General features: G+C 39.3%; 1 long non-coding RNA gene across 1 annotated transcript in view; it reads right to left on the bottom strand.

Moving 5' to 3' along the window:
- LOC121091892 overlaps positions 1-16,672 on the bottom strand; it is a 433,820-nt gene extending 417,148 nt beyond the window's left edge. The window contains exon 1 of the long non-coding RNA XR_005829075.1: positions 16,051-16,672. This is a non-coding gene — a long non-coding RNA (uncharacterized LOC121091892). The remainder of the gene's footprint in view (positions 1-16,050) is intronic.
- Positions 16,673-17,065: the final 393 nt, after the last annotated feature.

The raw sequence follows: 17,065 nt of genomic DNA, 5'->3' as shown, positions 1-17,065 counted from the left end.
GAAAAATAGTCCCGTTTCTATAAGGCTTTTCAAGGCAGTCCTGAAAGACTTCAAGAACTATTCTCTCTCTAAGCTTATAAAACTTCACAGACACTTCCATTTTACAGATACAGATTTTATTTATTAATTTTTTTATTTATTTTTAAAGCGGGGGACAAGGAAGAATATATTTCCAGGTTAAGTCTAAAATTAATTATGCTTACATTAAAAGAAGTAGTGGTGTGGGTTGGTTGTCTTTTTTATACTGCTGGATTCATAAGTATTAATGACTTATGAAATCACTTGGTTCATCTAAATCAAGCCCCTGAATTTCCTACTGCAAAAGTAGTTCTACATGACAGGCAAGAATAATAAAATAACATATTTCAAAAGTCAGATTGATTAACACAAAAACGAAGATAACAGTTATTCAAATTCAGTCACATATTCTGTTATACTGTTAGTGAAGTACACTACAGATATGTCATCACTTTCCAAATCATTAGAGACTAGACATGACTGGACATTTCATAGAGACATGATGTTTCATTTTTATAGTCATAACTTCTAGGTGGGCCAGTTTTGAACTGAGATAAAAAAACTTTAATATTTTACAGCTGTGGAATCTGCACGTTTAGCCCTTTGCTGAAGAGCTTTTATTACGGATAGAACTGATGATTTCAGGTCTTGCAACTTTAAGGCATTATGACAGAAGAACCACCTTAAAAGACATGATCCAGGTAAAAGTAACATGATTATACACACCAAAATCCACAAGAATTATGAAACAAGAGTTCTGAACATTTGATATTTGTATCAATGGGAGTTTACTCTGATTCCTAAAGAATTCCTAAGTCTACTAGTTATTCTAGCATAAGCAGCCAGCTAGACTTTTTCTCTCAAGGGGGAATATTCACTGTGCATCTAGAAACTAAACAAGACACTGCTTTGAAAAGCACTTTGTAGATCCAAAGTAGTGTCATTTACTTTCTAACATTCCACACTAACCAAATCCAACCTGGCAAAAGGACCCTGTGGTGGAGGAAACAGTGCAGAAAAAAAATCAGAGGAAAAAATAAAAAGGGAAGGTAGGGCATTCTGTGTTCTCCCATCTACAAAACAGATCTGTTTTATAATTGAAAAAATTTTCATTTTTCCAAGGTGTGAATAAGGAGCACAGGTTATACTTTCAAGATTGTGTTAGTCTCCTTCATGGAACCAGGTACCTTAAACAGGAACCTCTGGGGGGCAGAGATGGCTTAGGGACAATCCACATTCATCAGTCCAGTAACAGGCAGCAAAAAAAGATCAGAGCAATCAAAACTGATATACCACAAACAAAAGCCTCCTAACACTTTCTCTAAGGATTGAGGCCTGGTTTTTTGACTCTTCAGTGTCTGAAATAAGCTTAAGATTATTGTTCTGCTGCTCAATTCCTTCCCCTACTCGGTGAACTGATTCAGCTGTTATTTTTATCAACATCTCTTCCTAAGGGTGTATTTCAAACCCTAAACGTTAGCCATCTTTTTAGGTCAGAACTGGGTAATAACAGAATTAAATTTCTGTCTCAGGAAAAGTTATTGTATGAGAAAACTGGAGAGGGGGGGATTGGGAGGGGTAAGAAACACATTTTGCCTCATTTTTATTGGATTGATGTACTTCCCTGTAAGCATACTAAGCCACATCAGTACTTGCAGCTAATGAAAGAGTTGTCAGAACCCCTGCCTCATGTCTTCTTAGAGAGCTCTGCCGCAACGGGGCCGGCCCGGCAGAGTCCGGAGGCGTCGGCAGGAGCCCAGCCCTGCCCGGCCGCGGGGAAGGGAGCGGCCCCACAGCACCCCCTAGTGCCCAGCGCCGAGCACGGCACCTGCGCCCACACCAGTCACAGAACGGTTGGGGTTCGAAGGGACCTCCAAAAATCACCTACTCCAACGCCCTGCCCCGGGCAGGGACACCTTCCACAAAACCCGTCAGCCTTCCCTCCTCACTCACACCCCCTACTCTTTCCTTGCCGTTGTGTACACACCACACCGGCAAAGACCAGGTTCCGACTTCATTCTCAGCAGTGTGAACCCTATGTGCCTCTGCCACCTCCAGTGCCATCACTCAGCTCCATGACCAGGCGGAATCCTGCCTCTTGCTCTCTTCCAGTCAGTCTGCTCCCTGAGAAGCATCAGAAAGGCTTGCCAAGTGACCGGCAGGCCTGTGGAATCTCTTTACAGCTTCATTCCCAGCCAGCTTTTCCTACTCTGGGTGTGAAGGCAAGCTACCACCCCATTTCTCACCCAAGGCAAAATATGAACCCACTCGTGTTACTAGATTTCTGTTGAAAACCCAGCAGGGCTGCCCGGGAGCCTCTCTTCTCCTTCCCACCTCTCCCCTCAGTCCAGCAGCCAACACCCTATCCCCCTTGGGGCTCCTTACCCCACTCCATTCCCCTTCAAGTTGCAACTGGGTGTGGGACACCATGCTGAACCAGTGCTTCACATTCCCAAGGCCTATGCAGCACCACGATAAATTGAATTTAGAAATTATGCTTCTTTAAGGACTATGCATAAAGCAGTTCCAGGTCATGAAGAAAACAAACTGATTTTTAAAACTGTCTGCTTTCAATCATGATAAAACGCAGTAAGAAGTCCAGAAAAAATGGCAAAGGCAAGAACTTGTAAGATTTAAAGTAGAGATAGGGCTCGCTGAAATAGACTTTCAATGCTTGGCTCCAGATACAATCTTTCAAAAAGACTTGCCAGAGGAAACACCATGCAGATCTGCTCCTACAGGAGAGGAGGCAAGGGGCTATAGTAAGAAAAACTTGCAACTAATTTTTATAGACAAGATGGGAGGAAGGAGAAACACCCGTTACAACTCTTCAGTTGAAACTTGACCTTGAAGAGAAGGCTCCATGGAGACTTCATAGCAGCCTTCCAGTACCCAAAGGGGGCTTATAAGAAAGATGGGGACAATTTTTTAGTAGAGCCTGTAGTGGTAGGACAAAGGATAATGGCTTTAAACTGGAAGAGGGTATCTTTAGATTAGAAATTAGGAAGAAATTCTTTACTGTGAAGGTGGTGAGACACTAGAACAGGCTGCCCAGAGAAGCTGTGGATGCCCCATCCCTGGCGGTGTTCAAGGCGAGGCTGGATGGGGCTTTGAGCAACCTGGTCTGGTGGAAGGTGTCCCTGCCCACGGCAGGGGGATTTGAACTATATGGTCTTTAATGTCCCTTTCAACCCAATACATTTGATGATTCGTTCCACGGACTGCAGGAAAAGCAAAAAGGTCATCTAAAAAAATTCTGATAGTTGTTCACCTTGCAAGTACAAGAAGTTTTAATGTTCTGAACAGAAAAATTTGCTTCTGTTGTAGCAGAAATGAGTATGACAGAGGCACTTGAACCTTCTGAAGAAATAGGTGTGTGCACACACATGTACATTATTTCCACCTGTAGACATGAGAACAGGAATGCATTTCTAAATAAATATTGTGCTACCCACTGACCAAAGTCTGGAAAAGTTAGCATCATGCAGCATTAAGAGAACAATGACAAGAGCAGTATCTGTATTTATGAAGATCTGAGATCAAAATGTGAATTCAACTCAAATTATTTCATAAAGCAAAGCAGCCCAAACTATTTTGATAGACAACACAACCTTGTTCTGACAGTGACAGAACATCATAACAAGACTAAAATGTTAGTAAATGTATTATTTAAACTGTAGTTAGATTTACACAGAGGGTAGTAGGAGCGATCTTGAAGGATCTGGTGCTTCTTCATCTTGTTCTGATTTGGATTTTTTTTATTATTTTAAAACTTTATAAAGGAAGAGTATATACATACTACTGAATGTATACGCTGTTTCAATGTTGCCTCTATTGTGCCCGAGAACTGAAAACTTTAAATAGCTTTGGCATTAAGATGGTGGCTTCCATAAATAGAAGTCAAAGCTACCATCTTTATGAACCTTCCTTTCCTATTTCACACACTTAAGAACAATCTCTCCTGATTATGTGATACTCGTTTTACCTAATGTAGATGAGCCTTAAATATAGAAATAATGTTAACAGCAAGTTAACTTAATGTTTTAAATGTATCTTCTGTACCACAACAGAAGTGACAGGGCAAAAAGTTATACTGTTCTTCTGTGCTTCACTCCACACAAAAACTTAAATGTAAATATACTTGCTCTGTAAGGAATATACACAAAGGGAAAAAAAAAACATAACCTGCTTTGTAATCAGTTTTCTATTTTTGGATCCTCCCACCAAGTTCAATAGAAAATTACATCCCAAACATTAAATGCTATGGTGTAGTTCAACAAGTCCTACAGGAAAATGCTAGATTAATGTTTTATTATGTTCCATAAATTTAAGAGTAATCACCATGTAGTCCTATTACTTTTTGATGGAAACCTATAATCTCCATATCCATTAAATGCCATATGGATCATCTTCAGGGAACATAGGCTCCTCTAAATGCACGACTGCAGGTTGACGTACCATAGCCTTACCTCTTTAAAACTCTTGCTACAGGGGTTATTTTACTAAACACTGCAAGTAGATCCCTTTCTGGGATTAGCTGGCTGGACTGCTGGAGGGTCTCTAAGCCCCAATGCTGCTGCAAGGTCCAACTATTCTGAGTTTTACATGTCAGTGTTCTCAGAGAGCAGTGTCAGCCCTCTGGTTTGCTTACACAGCTACAGAGCAATTGAAGCAGCACACCACCAGCATGGGTTTTGTAATATTCATCTCTATTACTCAAACTGATCCCACAGTTCTGCTTTTGTTGTTTCTACCTTTGAGGGAAACACAACCTACCTTTCAATTCCAGAGCATGATTTGTAACATGATGTGTTAATGCAAGCTGCAGTACAGACTATGACTGGAGCTTCACGCCACAGGCTGTGCAAAACAATGGAAAGTAAGACATAACCTCCAATACAGCACGTCAAAACTTCATGGTTGGTTTAGTGACTCAGCTCTTGTTTAATGCTTCTCAAATTATTCTTTGACCAGCTGGTGTAGAATAGAATGAGTCAGAAGTTGCTTGCATATTTCATCTCCATCCTTACCAGCATAGCAAAAGCAAGCAAGCAAAGAAAAAGAATGAATTAACAATGCCAATGTTTAGAAACAAAACCAAAATAACCTTGCTAGTAGTCTAGTTCCTCCTTATACCCTAAAATTACATGAAGGCTGCCCGCTATCTTGACACTGTGATCCACCTTTATTGCCCTCTCATCCAGCATCATGGCAGTTGCATCAGTTTTATCCAGGGCTCGGTGCAGCCAGTACAGATGTAGGCATCTCCAGTGTGATCCATTTCTCTGTCCTCTCTGTCTTGCACTACTGCAGTATAATTTTAAACGCATTTGGCCACTAAAGGTAATGCAGAAGGCAAAGCAACACCAGTGTTCTGATCCTCAGTCCTGCCTGTGGAGGAGCGTCTTAATATAATAATTTTGCCTTTAAAAGGTCACAGGTAGCAAAAGAACATATATCTGAACCACAGCCTTGACCCTTACTGCATTGAATTGATGGTGCATCCTGTTTTGTTCCAGTTCTGCCAAGTTAAATAGTACGGTCTCAGAAGGGAAATATTACTTTGTCTCATGAAATGACTGAATTTTAATAGCCATTCAACAACAAATTTTAAAAAATTATTACTGTTCGCTGAGTGCCTGCAAGCAGAGACTGAAAGCCCAAGCAAGTAAAAGCATTTCTTCATCTTATGAAACTCAGAACATTGTATGTATAATGAAATGCCATTAAAGGTATTTGTTACTGTAACACAGAGAAAGCAAGTTAATCAGAAATAGCACGTGTCAGTACACAAGGTGGTGTCAGGGAAGCTTCTCATTTCTGTCCTGAAGGGCAGTAGCCATGCACTGGGGGAGCAATTTACCAGTTTAATGCAATAGCTCAATAACAGTTTTAGTAGCCCATACAGTATATAAATCTATACATTCTTCACCCTACAGGAAAACAGGTCATACAGGAAGCAAAAGCAAGTAAGACAGATCACAGAGTAGCTGCATATTGTTATAGTAGATCAAATACAAGACTGTTCTTCTAATCACAGCTACCTGAATCTCCATAATGTCAACAAGCACAGAAAAAGAGCCTGCTCCCTCCAAAAGGGTCAAAGCATTACCCTAATTTAAAGGCAGTGCATATTGACTATTCTATTGGGGTTCAGTGAGCAGGACAAGAAGAGTATTGGTTAGGTGTATTTTTTCCTTTATTGGGAGACAAGTCTACGTAAAGAATGGTATTCCACAACAACTTCCAATCTGGGGCAAAACGCATTAGTTTAATTTCCTATCATCCACACAACTTCTCAGTATTAACCTCAAGGCATAAAAATAAAATTGAGACTCTAGAGAACTGCAGGAAACAAGGAAAACACTAGATCTCAAGTAGCAGACTTGAAGGCTTGATGTTAAAACCACCCAAACCACCATAGTTCTACACTAGTAGTCTTGCCCAAAGCATTTTTAATATAGCCATGATAGCATTTTGCTCTTTCCAACTGTATTATATGTTTAAGAGGTATTACCTTTTAAGACGACAGTTTCCATAAAAATTAGGAGTGTATTCATAATTTGTTTTAGAAACAAACAATTGCAGCATTTCCTTTCCTTTGTAATATTAAAAAAAAAAAATCAGAGTATTACACTAACAGTGCAATTTTCAGTCCCATTACTAACAATGGCATAAGGCCTGTGTAACCTTAAATTCTTAATGTTTTCTAGTGTCTGTATTATCTTACTAAAATCACATGCAACATCAGAGTCTTTTGTAGAAGAAATGCTTCTTCATCCAGTGACCTTTCCTCCACTGCTTCTTGTAGTGCTTACTACTAGGCTTAAATAATTAAACATGCCTAAGCCCGAAGTGATTGCAGAAATGCACCTACATTTGAAAAGTACTATTTAGACAATAATATGTAGAACAACAACTGGAGGCCAAATGCTTATTCTCATCAACTGACATCCTGATTGAAACTACCTACTGATTTCTGTGGCCTGAGGGCCTGGACAAGATCATGAAAGCAGCCTTCTAGTACACCAATTACAGTTAAACAACACGGAACTATCAGCAATATTCAGAAGTAAAAGAATTTAAGTGTTAAAATCTCAGGCACAGTTTCCTATTAAAAAAAAAAAAGAGCACTCTTATTGTACAATAGACATTTAACCTGGACAAAATAACCTTAGGAAATAAGTATGTCACATTTTAAAATATGCGGTATTTTCTCGAGTATTATTAATTTTCTAAACCTGTGAACTTTCCAAAATGCACTTTCTCCTCCCTCAACATAATACAAAAATCACTTCCACTATCAAAGTAAACGTTTATGAATATCAGAGTAGTAGCTTCATCCATTCCTATTTCCTCTGCATTCTCAAGATCATCACTTTGTAACATTTTTCTCCTGAAGTTTCCCTTCCCATTTCCAAAAGTGTATAGAGAAAGATGCTGGTGGAAAAGCCTATTTCTGGCAACACCAGAAAGACTTCGAAGTGGCTTATCCTTAGCCAAAGATGTAGATGTATGTCACAGACAGATAAGAGATGATGAAATAAGTTAGGCTTATCCAATGCTAGACCTCAAAAGCTTCCATAAAGTTCCAGGTAGAATAATCACTGAAACGCTCACGATTCGCAGCAAAGTTTTGCTTTCAAATGGCAAATTACATTGTTGCCTGAACTCCCCAGTTACTAAACTGACTTAGTTAAACAAGGATGTGCACAAAGTTTAGGTCAAGCTGACCCACCCTCAAGTCGTTAATGCTTAAGTACCCCCATCTCAAATCAACAAAACTGATGACTGAAAGGACTTTTAATTAAGGGAGTCAATCTTGGGAAACAAAGAAGAGATAACGATAAGAACATTGTTATGTAAATTCTGCAGAAAGAAGTCTCCAAATGAAGAAGTTCTGGCAGCAAGAGGAGAGAAGCTGATGAGGTGTTGCAATCACTAATTTGCGCTAGAAGCAATAAACTTGTAACCAATCCTGTGCGTGCACGAAAATGAATATGTAATGTACATGAATATGCAAGTACTCTACTGCATATAATGTGTACCCTCGAGTAGCTTGGTGTGCATGTTAGGAGGAAAGATCGCCCATGCACCCAGTGCTGCAATAAACTAACTGTCAGCTTTCCAAACTATCATTTGGTTTGCAGTTTTCCTTTTATGGTTTTCGGTGACACCACCACAAATATATGTATTTTGGACAGACCTTTTACTAAGTTTCCTTTGTCTTTCCATATTCTGTAAACATCTTTAGTAGAACATACACATTCCATATATTAAATGAGGTGCTTCACAAATAGAAAATATTAAAGCTAATATTCTTGGAAAGTTTCATCTAAGTCTTCACAAGAAGGAACTGGTGGGATCAAGGAAATTCCACCTTCTCTTTCTAAACTTCTAATACTTCCCATACAAGAAAGCAACATAATTAACACCACTTGCCTGGTGGCAAATATTCCCACTGAGAGGAAAAAAGCTCAGATGTAGGTAGAAATGCAGAGATGCATCCCTCAAAATAGGACAAATCTAAAGCAGTAATCCCTGACTTTTGACGATTCATGCGTTAGAAAGTGGTATCCCAAGCCCGCACACTACAGAATGCAGTTGATTTATCTGGAGACAGGTGTGGAACTTCTCTATTCATCTAAATGAAAGGAAAGATCTTGTGTCTCCGCCTCCTTCAGAAAAAGAATAAAATAAGAAGAATTAAGGCAGATTAAGAGACTCTTTTAGGCAGCTTAAGACCCTTAAGCACACATTCCCATCCAAGTATTTGTAATATAAGAAGCCTCCTAGTTACCTCTCTCAGCTGTCACTGTTTTCAGTATTGCGTAAAGCCGCTTAAACTATAAAGCTGATTGTCAAGGGAATCCCAGTTTGAAGGGATCTTTTGTGGTTTGAAAGGGTTGTGACTTCTGTAAAAGGAGGGCATCAGGTTACTACAGCAAGCCCTGAATATCGATGACAAAGGAGGAAAAAGGAAAGCTAACAAGTCAGGCTATACAGTCTCTCCCTTACTACTCAGCTAAAACGCATGGTAATTGTGGGGCAGGACTAAGGCAGTCCTTGCACCCCTGAGGCCACTTTGTTCTCCAGTGAATATTACAGATACTTTGCTGTAGGTCACAGGAAAACAAGAGGTGCCACTGAGCAGCTCTGCTACCTATGGCCCACTCTACTGCAAGCATCCACTGATATTTCAGAGGCAAAAGAAACACGGATCAGGCATGATATGAAACCTGAAGCACATAAAGAAAATGCATGGTATTTACTACCTGACAACCAGGTTACATTAATCTAGCCACACATTAAATCAGCCAAACTCCTCTGCATATTCTAGAGGCAAAAATATAAAGTAATTCACAATTTTTAGTCACTAGAAATCTTCAAAGCTTACACAGTTTTGACTTACATTTTTCATTGGAAGACATGTGGATGATTACATAAAAATTGCCACAGGTAAATATTCTAAGGTCTCGCTCCTGAACTCCAGAAATCACAGTACTGGTTTTCCAGAAATGAACTAAAATGCCTACTCATTTAGTTAAATTACTTTATATTTCCTTTAAGATACAAATTTTCAATGCATCAGTCATTTGATTATCATCTCTGGATTCCTTGGTTCTTGCATACCTACATATTAAATTACCTCTTCTGCATGCCTCAATTTGCTTCAGACTCCCTGAATTCAGCTGATCCAAATATCAACTATCACAAACCCAGCACTCCCATAATTCCCCCAACAACCTCATCTAAACTCAAGTTTAACACATACCCATATAAACTTCTAACTAAAACTCTTGTTTTCCTGGGCCTGCACCCTTCTCCAGTTCACATACTCCTTTTGCCTAAATGGGATCTAAACTATGTCTGTCTCCCATCTAATTTGTTTTCAGAACCAGATTGCAATTCCACCTGAGGAATGATTGCATTTGAACATTACTTGATTAATATTTACAAACCCATTGCAATACAGTAATTGAATAGTCTGTGGTGAGGCAGTACTCCCAGTTATTCTTAATATATATATTCTTTTGTTTAAGGAACTGAAGCTCAAATTTCAGTCAAAATCCAAGGCTTCTTAAGTTTTCAAAGCTTTTTCAAGAGAGACCCAAATCCTTTATGCAGTTTCAGTAAGACCACTCCTGTTATTAGCCTTGCTCTGCCTACCCTTGCTCAAATTAAAATGAGACTTGGGACCTGATTAAGTGGCATTTCTGAAGCATATGCTCAAGATGCTTAGAATATTCTATTACCTGTTTTCCCCCACCCAAACTGCCAAAATACACTTTCACTGCATGCAAAAGTAAAATTTTCTTCCATGTGTAGCCTGTACAATGCAATACCTGCTTGTACCCTTACAAGAATATGAAACTACTTTTGTCTTTAGGGTAATCTCTGCTCTATTTTTCCTTCCTACTCTGAGTTCACCCATTCCACTATTTTCTCAACAATTTTTACTATTGCATCTTCTGCTTTCCAGAAAGTAGGTACTCTTGCAGGTTTTAAGTAGATAGATCATTTAGTTTCGAAGTGCCTCATTTTCTTCCTGAAATAACTGAGGGTATGGTGAAGATTTATAGGTTTACATTAAATGCACAGGTGTTAGAGTGAGTAGATCCAGAGAAAAGCCTATAAATAAAACCAGATTGAAACAAACACAGCCTCAATGAGAAAATCTCTGTAGAAAGGCCTAATTGCACAACATTCACCTTCTCTTTGTCCCTTCAACTAGAAGCTGCATGATGCTTTCAGCAATGCTTAACTGATGAACAAGGCAGGGAGTGAGGGGGGTGGGAATCACACAGCCAAAGGAGTGCCAGTCCTAGCTTAGTTTTACCTAATAATACCAAAATGATGTTTTTATGGTTTAATAAACTGGCAATCCACCACATATATAGTGCAGTGTTGCTTTTCTTTCTCATTTGCCAACTTCTTTCTGGGACTGCAGAAAAGACAGTAAAGATTATATACTAGTAGACAAATTAGAAAAAGAAAACCAAGATTGTATGGAAAATATGCCCACTACTTGATAGCCCAATGTTGCACTTATAAGATTTTCTCCTATGACTGAACTATAGAAAGGGGAAGACTCTTTTGCTCCCCCAGGGAGTTAAATCAAATTAAGCAAATATTTGCAAAAATAGTTACTGGCCTTCCACCTCACTTAGCTGAACTGGTGTGAAGTAAAGATACAGGCATTTCAAAGGAACTAAACAGAGAAGGCTATAACCCTGTTCTTACTCTTGTAAACAGGATGAACAACAGGACTGCAATTGACAATCTGTAATTACTAGCACCTGCTGGACTTCATGAGCACTTGACATAAATTTAACCTACCAAAATAACATCCCAAATTACCAAAGAGGTTAGAATAATGGGCCTCATGGAAAATTTCCCTGCCATGGGTTGCAAGCTTAAAAACTGTGACAATAATGCAGCAACACAAGCCCTTTATATCTGCAGTTATGAGCTTCCTTTAAGCATGTTTTTGTTTTATACTGATGTTGCTGCTACCCTTTGCAATGCACAAAGCACAAACAGAATACCTACCATTGATGGTCAGTTTAGTAAAGAAACTTTGGCAAATTACAAAATAATTATTGTCCATACAAAGGTTTCTTCAACACACCAGGAAGAGACCTGGATTCCTTGCTACAATTCTGCCTCTGCAGTATATGTTCTGAGAAAGTCTCCAGTTTCTGAAGAAATCTCTGCCCACCACCCTCCTCCAGGATGAATAGGATTCTACCTTACATAACCACTCCAAGTTTGGCAGCAAAAACTCTTACATGGCAGCATCTTGCAGATTTTGAGAATACAGAAACAGTAAATTTCCTCCTCAGGAATATGAAATAGCTGTAGAAAATTCAGCATACAATTTGGGCATTTGAATCTTAACTTTGAGAACATCAATCTCACTATGTTACCAACCTGAACAGTAACAGCCTCTAGAAGCAGATACCTGCACATGTATACCATGCTCTCACCACTCTCCTTTTGGACCATTCCTGAAAGCTACCATGTCTAAGTCAGTATTTTCTCATGGTTTTTTTTGTTATACATCTCAACAAAAATACACGACATTTTGCATTTATTTTTTTAAAAACATAAGGAACTTTTGCTGCTAAAACATGCATTCTTGGCTACCTTGATCTGTGAAAGGCCAAGTAACAGCACCACAAAAGCTGTCTTCCCTAAACAACCTGATTAATTGTCCTTTTGAAAAGCTAAGAAATTAAACAATCTCCAAAACAAACTTCATTTCCACACTTCCAACTAGGAGTACTGAAAGCAGAAAATTAATTCCTTTTAATGTGCTGTTTATGAGTTTTGAATTTATTTAGTATCATTGTTTGGTAGCCCAGGAACTGGAATTATGGGTTCCGAGTCTTCTTCATCCCAAAACCTTATTCTTTGCCACGGAATTAAAAGAAATGGAAAAGAGAACAGGGAGAGGGGGGAGGAAGGGGAGAAGTAATTTAGTGCACTCAACTGACTTGTTAACTGAAAGGATATATTTCTAACTTCATTTGTTTTCTTAAGTAAAATTTACTTTTAGCTAATTCTCTTAAAATAATAATATTTAAGAACACTAACTCTACCCATAGGAATTTCCAGTGATTGTACCATTTGTCATTACAGAAGTACACATTCATTAGCAGTGTGCATTTACTGATAAACTACTCTTTTCTGGCTCCTTATTTCAAAGGCAGGCCCAGTGTCATCACGTTAGTATAAGATGTTTGTTATTGCAGACCAACACGATGAGTCAACAATCAAAACTACATGTTCTGCCATCCCACAGAGCTTGTTCTTTTGGTTCAAGTCCTGGAACTGCTGGTACATCTTTCTCCCATCCTTCCCTTGCTTGCATGCTGCTGCAGAGCTCCAGGATTGACTTACCGGTTGTCAGCCCAGCTGGTTTCAGAAGGAAGGAGGAATTCGTGTGTAAAGTACCCTGGGTCTCAGGAGTGCATGTTTCTGTGTTGGAGAAGCTTAGTGCCTGGTTGGCCGACTTCGGCAATGAGAAAAGGAAGCTGATCAATTAACAGGAACTAAGTGAGTAAGAAATTTCAGTGTTCTTTCTCTTCCACTTATTCTTAAAACAACATTTGGATAATTCAGCTCATGAGAATCTCATTGTACCCATATTCCTGCTGAGAGACTTTATCTATGATACACTCACTGCAAGACCTGTGCAGGCCTTTCCTTCGTCTTTCAGCAAGATGTAGGAGCATAGTGGATTGAGCTCATACAAGCACCCAAACTTGACCGAAAAAGCATTTGCTGCATTAGGTGAAGCTGAATGCATATGCGGGGCAAAATGCAATTAAAATGGAAGGGCCACTGAAACACTTAACTCTTTTTCACAGGTTTTTAACTGAACATTAAAAAAAAAAACCAAACACATGGTCCAACCAGTGCTAAAGCCTGTTTCCACATAAAACCTGCTAGCACTATTATCCATTTCCATTCTTGCCAGAGTAACAGCAATGGTGCTAGAAACCAAAATTGATACAGTGATATAAAATGTTATGTTATAAACAATACTGTGTATAAGTTGTACAAACAAAACCAAAAAAAAGCAAATATGACAGTGTAATTAGGAAGTCGGAATTGAAACCCAGGAACCGTTGTAATCAAGGTCTATATAACCAACAAAAATATTTAGGTAGGGTTGGGAAGCACGAGATTTCCTCTTCAGTCATTCTGTTAAAATGTAAAATAACCACAATTTTCTTTAGTCTGCAGTATATAAGGAGGTAACACTACATGCAAAAAAAATTCACGAGTCCCACTTCTATAGGGTTGGTGATCAACAGCAACAGATGATTGATAACATCTGGACACCATAAAGAGAGCAGCGACATCTATCTTTCCCACCATACAGGCGACTGCCCTCCCACTCTGTTTAGGGCAACATTACTAAATTATATCCTACACATCAGAATATGTTGAAATACTAGCAGAGCAAACCTGTCGTCTTTTTCCCCAGAACATGAAAGTTGTTTCATCTCCAGGCAGAACATTTCACCCCTGCTTTCATCCAGTCAATGTCTCTGCTTTAATGGTCTCATTACATACTTCAATTCTAACACCAGTGTAAGGCACTAAAAATCATGAGCTGTCATTTCTCCATGCTCCCCTCCACCACTCTTTTTTTTTTTTTTATATATATATATATAGCAGTCATTACACACAGACTGTTTCCCATAGTTAAAAGAGAGCACAGCTCATTGCCTGATGAAATAGATCCATGTGCTACATGTGATGGGGCCTAAGCAAAGTGGAATGAGGGAAAACTATGGTAAACTGCATCCTACCCAGAAAAAGACTTGTCATAACCATGTAAAGGCATATGGAACACAGAGCACCACTTCCAGAAAATGAGGGAAAACACACCTATAACAGTTCTCCCTTCTTCCTTAATACCCCTTTAAAGCTATTATGCAAAACCAGTGGGAAATAGACTGACTGACAGGATGCAATAACATAAAGAGATTTGATTACTCTGAAGCAGAGCCTTTTCATTAAGTTTCTATCCTTACAACACAGGATCTATTACAAGAAGGGTCATTATACTTGTTTGAACCAAATGGATCAAAGGTCGATCCTATTTGATGTATCCTTGTATTTATAAATCTGACGTAAGTTCCCTTTTCTTTACATATGTTATACATGTATACGTACAAATGCAAGCTCCTCAACATCTGATTATTCAGTAGAACTGTATTTCAATCCATGTCTTTTTACACTAAATAACCAGCTATGCAGTCTTTCAAACAGATACCGTATCCTTCAATATTAGTCATTTATATTCATATAATTGAGAAGGAGTAAGTACCTAGCCATTCCATTCGGAGAATGAAGCATCTTTGAAATGTATTTACAGATGGTTTTCTCACCTCCTTGGGAATGCTAAGTACTATCTGTGCAGCAATAAAAAAAAAGCTCAACTACAAGACCACCGATTCTATTGCAGTGCAATGGTATTTTATTTCTGTTATTTAATAGGATGATGATAAAGACTACAACAGTCATAGTGTTCCTGCAGAAACTGCAGGGGGGGTGTGCGATGGGGTGGGTGGTTTGGAGGGGTGCAGGGGGATGGTAAGTATCATGTTTAAACACAGAGTAGCACCACAGCCATATGACTGATAGATCTCCAGAAATACCAGAGTGCCATGAACTATGCTGGGTAAGACATTTACTTTGGTCACCTCAGTACTCAGTAGCACCTCCATCCCAAATATTCAGGGCCCATAAGAACACATTTGTGATTGGCACTCCGTTCCATATGAGTTAATACTGTTTGGCCCTAAATATTTCACAAATTCTGTAGCCGGAAAAAAAAATATAAAGCAGCGGCATTCAAAAGGTTAATGAAAACAAAACCAGATGAACTTCACATAAGTGATGCACAAATCCTCAAATTTCCATTCTGTTACCTTCTACTTCCGCTAACAGCAGCAGAAGCAGCTTTTTACTTACATATTCATCATTCCAGAGCTGACTGAAATGCAGAGAAAAAACTAGGCAAGATTTATGAAAATATGGAGACTTCATTGAAGATACTGTATGAGCTGTGTCTTGCCCATTCTAGATACTTTCCAAATATTTTAGTTGGTTTAATAAAAATATTTCTCTCCCTAGAAATTCTAATACCTTTGAAATGAAAGGAGCTTTATAGTGCTATTTAACTAACATTTTCCAGCACTATAGATCAGTATTTTGCAAGCATTTTTACCGTGCAAATGGCAGGGGGGAAAGAAATTAAAAAAAAAAAACAAAAACAAAAAACCACCAAACCAAAAACCAACCACACAAAAAACAACTAACCAAAAAAAACCACCCAAAACAAACCAGAAAAGGAAGTAAAAAGGAGATATAAATTACAAGCACAGACTTTACAAATATCACGTTCCATATGCACCCAGTACTCATCTTTTAGCTTTTTTTCCCCAGCTCAAGCAAGCAAGCAGGCAACAAACAAGGAAACAGAAGGGGTAGACAAACCCCTGGACTTACCTTTTGTCCGGTCTCTCCGTAAAGTTCTCAGAGAGAAATTTAAATTCCTCCAGCTGGATTTGATTCTTTTCGGTTTTCTTTTTCTTGAATCACACAGAAGCAAAACAATTAGTTTTCTGAGGTTCCATTTACTGCTTTTCCATCCCCAGCAAAATGTGTCCAGGAGACTATGCCAAAAGTAAGCCCAGAACTCAAAGGCAATTGGAAAAGGGAGCGTAGGGGGTTGCTGCAGGACCAGATTGTGAAATTCAGTAGCTTAAGCACAGAAAGATCCTACTGTACAATATACCTGGCTTCTCTCTCACCAAAAAACTGTACTGCAAACTGTCAGTAGTAGCCTCCAATAGCTGCTGTGTGTGCTGCAGATGGTACGTCTCACTGTTACCTTCCCAGATGGGTAGAGGATTCAGAGAGCAGCAAAAGCAGGGGGTCGCCTCCAAACCAGGTGGATTGCCAGCCACACATTCACTCAGTCCAATTAATCAAGACAAGAACAGCTCAGTCACCAGAGGTATCTCCTTCCAGGGTGCACAGGATTATGGCAAGGTTATTAATCTTGCTTTGCTGCATCCCCCCCACCCCCTACATTCAGCAGCCTGCACCGAGATGATTGCCAGCTCTGTCTCTGTCCCTGTTCTACTGCATTTTGCTCAGCCCTCTGTTGCTGCAAGTGAAACACAGAGGAGGGAGGAATACTAATAAGGTGGTTAGCTACAGTTTCTTTAAGGCATTCTACATACTGTGTGCGCGCGCGTGTCTATGTGTGTGCACGCATTTTCCGTGGGGCGATCTGGTTTTCTTTGCAGCTGAAATAGGACCCGTTTCCACATCAAAGTCTGAATTAATCTGGATTATCACTTAACGAATATCAGAGCCAGCAATTGCTTTTTACTTAGGATAAAAGAAGGGTACTAAATGGTCTAGAAGATTAGTTAGGCTGTAGTGGTTACTGCGGGGGGGGGGGGGGGGGGGGGGGAGGGCGGCGGGGCGGGGGGGGGAGCATAGAAACCAGAGT

The sequence above is a fragment of the Falco naumanni genome, chromosome 7 (assembly GCF_017639655.2).
Source record: "Falco naumanni isolate bFalNau1 chromosome 7, bFalNau1.pat, whole genome shotgun sequence".
Lineage (NCBI taxonomy): Eukaryota > Metazoa > Chordata > Aves > Falconiformes > Falconidae > Falco > Falco naumanni.
The sequence above is the reverse complement of the archived record's forward strand: the minus strand, read 5'-3'. Positions and strand labels throughout refer to the sequence as shown.